The sequence below is a fragment of the Humulus lupulus genome, chromosome 3 (assembly GCF_963169125.1).
Source record: "Humulus lupulus chromosome 3, drHumLupu1.1, whole genome shotgun sequence".
In the NCBI taxonomy this organism is placed as follows: domain Eukaryota; kingdom Viridiplantae; phylum Streptophyta; class Magnoliopsida; order Rosales; family Cannabaceae; genus Humulus; species Humulus lupulus.
Genome location: NC_084795.1, coordinates 198,599,117 through 198,603,353, shown reverse-complemented (window position 1 = coordinate 198,603,353; position 4,237 = coordinate 198,599,117). Strand labels below are relative to the sequence as shown.

Below are 4,237 nucleotides of genomic sequence, written 5' to 3'. Positions count from 1 at the left end.
ATGGGTTTCCTCACACCTCTTTAAAACTCGTTCTAAATTCACCAAGCAGCTGTCAAATGAGTCCCCATACACAGAGAAATCGTCCATGAATATCTCCAAAATACTCTCAGCCATATCGGAAAAAATGGCCATCATGCACCGCTGAAATGTGGCCGGTGCATTGCACAAACCGAAGGGCATTCTTCTAAAAGCGAAGGTGCCGTATGGACAGGTGAAAGTGGTCTTCTCTTGGTCCTCCGGCGCTATAGAAATCTGATTATACCCAGAATACCCGTCAAGAAAACAGAAGAACTCCTTTCCCGCCAAGCGGTCCAACATTTGGTCGATGAAGGGCAAAGGGAAATGATCCTTTCTAGTGGCCTTGTTGAGTTTCCTGTAATCCATGCAAACCCGCCATCCGGTGACTGTACGAGTGGGAATAAGCTCATTGTTGTCATTAGTAACTACTGTAACGCCCCCTTTCTTCGGAACACATTGGACATGACTTACCCACTTGCTGTCAGAAATTGGATAAATAATCCCATAGTCAAGCCACTTAATGACTTCTTTTCTAACCACGTCCTTCATTACTGGATTCAACCTCCTTTGCTGCTCCACAGAGTGAGTACAATCAGATTCCAGCAAGATCTTGTGCATACATAGCGCTGGACTGATCCCTTGAATATCTGCCATTGTCCATCCAATCGCCCTTTTATGCTGCTTCAGCAGTTTCAGCAATGCCTCTTCAGCAACAGACTCCAGACAGCTAGATATTATCACAGGTAAAGTATCATTGTCGCCCAAGTACAAATACTTTAAATGACTTGGCAGTGGCTTTAACTCCAGCTGGGGTGGTTCTTCAACAGATGGTTTAGGGGCCTGAAAGTGCTTTTCTGGCAGATTCAGAGCTTCAAACACCTTACTAAATTTCTTGGTTGGTTGGCAAGAATCTACCCATGTAATCATCTCCTCATCTTCACTGCTATATTCCTCCTCATCTCCTAAAATCTGGGTTCCCATAGCAGCTTTTTCCACCCTTTTATTGAACTTCTCAGCTACCAAAGTATCAACAACGTCAACTCTAGAGCATTCTTCCACTTCATCCGGGAATTTCATAGCTTTAAACACACTAAAGGTGATTTGTTGGTCATTCACCCTCATGGTAAGTTCACCATTTTGCACGTCAATAAGAGTACGCCCTGTAGCAAGAAAAGGCCTACCCAAGATTATAGGTACCTCTCTATCCGCTTCATAGTCTAAAATGATGAAATCTACCGGAAATATAAATTTATCCACTTGAACTAACACATCTTCAATCTTGCCCTCGGGATGAGCCATAGATCTGTCCGCAAGTTGTAAAGTAACAGTAGTGGGTCGTGCCTCACCAATACCCAGCTTCTTGAAAATTGACATAGGCATAAGGTTGATACTAGCGCCTAAATCGCATAATGCTCTTCCCACATCTCTACCTCCAATAGAACACGGAATCGTGAAACTGCCAGGATCTTTTAACTTAGGAGGGATCTTGCTTTTCAACATCGCGCTACATCCTTCTGTGAGAGCCACAGTCTCAAACTCCCCCAATCGCCTTTTCTTTGTCAAAATATCCTTTAAGAACTTGACATAATTCGGCATTTGCTCCAATGCTTCGACCAAGGGGATGTTAATGTGCAACTGTTTCAGTACATCCAAAAACTTTCTGAACTGACCATCCTGTTGTTGTTTGCGAAATCGCTGCGGAAATGGAAGGGGCGGTTTAGGACCAGAATTTACTGGAGCAGTTTGCTGACCCTTTGCTGTAGCAACTGGGCCAGTTTCAGCAATTTCCTGGGCAGTTTGTTACTTGTTTCTCCTTCACTTTGGATTGAAGTGGGCTCTCCACTACCCTGTATCTCCTCAGAATTTCCCAGATTTTTACCATTCCGCAGCTGAATAGCTTTACAGTGTTCTTTCCCATCTCTCCTTGGATTTTCTGTATCACTAGGCAAAGATCCTTGCGGCCTAGTTTTCATTTCATTGGCTAGCTGGCCGAGCTGCATCTCAAGATTACGAAGAGAAGCTGCTTGGCTCTGTATTACTGCATCATTCTTAGCCATATACTCCCTCATTAGATTCTCCAAAGAGTTCGGCTGGGAGTTTTGAACATGTTGTGAAGGTCTTGGCTGCTGTGAAAAACCTGGTGGATATGCTTGTCTTCCTTGTGCTGGTGCTGTGCTTGAACTTGCTCCTTGACCCCCCCATGACAGATTAGGATGATTCTTCCATGCTGGATTGTAAGTGTTCGAATATGGGTTGTTGTTGCGGTTGAAATTCTGATTTCCCACATAACAAACTGAGGCTGGATTTGAAGGGCAATTCTCAAAAGTATGCCCGTCCCCACAATACACGCATGACACTTCTGCACTTTGAATGGCAGCAGCTGGCTGAATACTTCCTCCCAAACTCATATTCTTCAAGATGTTGGTCATTGAGGCCATTTGAGCCGTTAGAGCCGTTAATGCATCTACTTCAAGAACTCCTGCCACCTTCCTACTTGTAGGAGCTCTAGTGTTTGACCATTGATAGTTATTACTTGCGATCCTTTCCAAAATCTCAAATGCTTCGTTGTAAGACTTGGAAAGAATGGCTCCATTGGCTGAAGCGTCCAATACCATTCTAGAAGCTGCATTGAGGCCATTATAGAAGGTCTCCATCTGTATACAGTGTGGGATACCGTGGTGTGGACATTTTCTTAAAAGCTCTTTGAATCTTTCCCACGCGTCACTAGTGGACTCATCTTCCAGCTGCTGAAATGACATAATCTCACTTCTAAACTTTGCATTTCTGGTGGGAGGGAAGTATTTTCTCAGAAATTTCTCAGCCAAGTCATTCCAATTTGTAACGGAATCGGGAGGCAAAGTGTTGAGCCATGATCTAGCTCGGTCTCTTAATGAGAATGGAAATAGCTTCAGCCTTAATGCTTCTTCACTCACTCCTTGAAGCTTAAAAGAATCGCTCACCTCCAAGAATGAACGAAGGTGAAGGTGAGGATCCTCCGTTGGAATCCCGCTGAACTGCCCCACGATTTGGAGCATTTGAAACATGACCGGCTTGAGCTCGAATTGAGCTGCTTGTATTTTTGGCCTCACAATGCCTGGATTTAGCTCATTGAACATGGGGGCAGCGTATTCCCGTATTGCTCTAGCTCTGTCATCTGCCAAAACAATGGGATTAGTAACTTGCTGGCCATCCCCCTCATCATCAACACGTTCAGCCATAGTGCCTCGGCTTTTAGCCTTTTGATCCTTTCTCCTTTTTCTGAAAGTTCGTTCGATCTCAGGGTCAATAGGAGCAAGTTCAAGGTCTTCTTGCTGGTTCATAAACTGTAGGTACCTGAGATTGCGCAACCCGAACCAACAAGATTAAAACAATAAGAATAAACTGTAAAATAGTTGATAAAACAGAATTTAATTTTAAAGTCCCCGGCAACGGCGCCAAAAACTTGTTGTGAAAATTCTAATGATTAAAATATGCGCAAGTATACACAATCGACAACAAGTAATACAGTGATAATGTATCAAAGTTCGTCTCCACAGGGACTTTTCAACTAAATTAATGTAAAATCAACCAAAAACAGTTTATAATACAGTAACCAAATCAAGAGAAAGGTTGTGTAATTAGTTCTGAAAATAAATGTAAATGAGCAAATTAATTCAACTAAAAATCAGAGATTAAAATGAAAGAATTCTGGGTGGATTTCAGATATGAGAAAAATAGATTTAGGTGGTTATTTTCCCTCGGTACGTTCCAGTTGCTACAGCAATGGCTCAGCAATGGGTCAGCAATTTATGTCACAGTTAACAGATTTCGTAAAACCCAGTAAGTTTTTCCCAAAACTTAATATCTATTGTTTATAACCTCTCTCCATACATTCCTGTATTAAAACAGACTATAAACAATCCATCAAACACCAAATCTTTAGGTTATGCAAGGCAGCAAAATAGTCCTATTCCACTACTAAAAATCACCTAAAAATAGATGAATCTCTTGCATCAATTGAATGGGTTCAGCTAGACTTCCCTTTTCCAAGTTAGATCTAACTTAATAAATGCTAAATATGGCCAGTAATTAACATTCAATTAACATTACAGCACATTCAATTGAACTTTGACATAAACAACTTCACCATGCATTTAGAAATTTAGCTCATACATAAGGGTTCATAACCACCCAAATCTTTAGAGTGTTAGTTCATGGCTGAAATTATAAACATAAAACC

General features: G+C 41.8%; 1 non-coding gene across 1 annotated transcript; it reads left to right on the top strand.

The window, feature by feature from the left end:
• The first annotated feature begins 2,688 nt into the window (after positions 1 to 2,688).
• On the top strand, positions 2,689 to 2,795 carry LOC133828165 (small nucleolar RNA R71). The gene has a single exon (XR_009890802.1). It is a non-coding gene; the product is annotated as a small nucleolar RNA R71 (small nucleolar RNA).
• Positions 2,796 to 4,237: the final 1,442 nt, after the last annotated feature.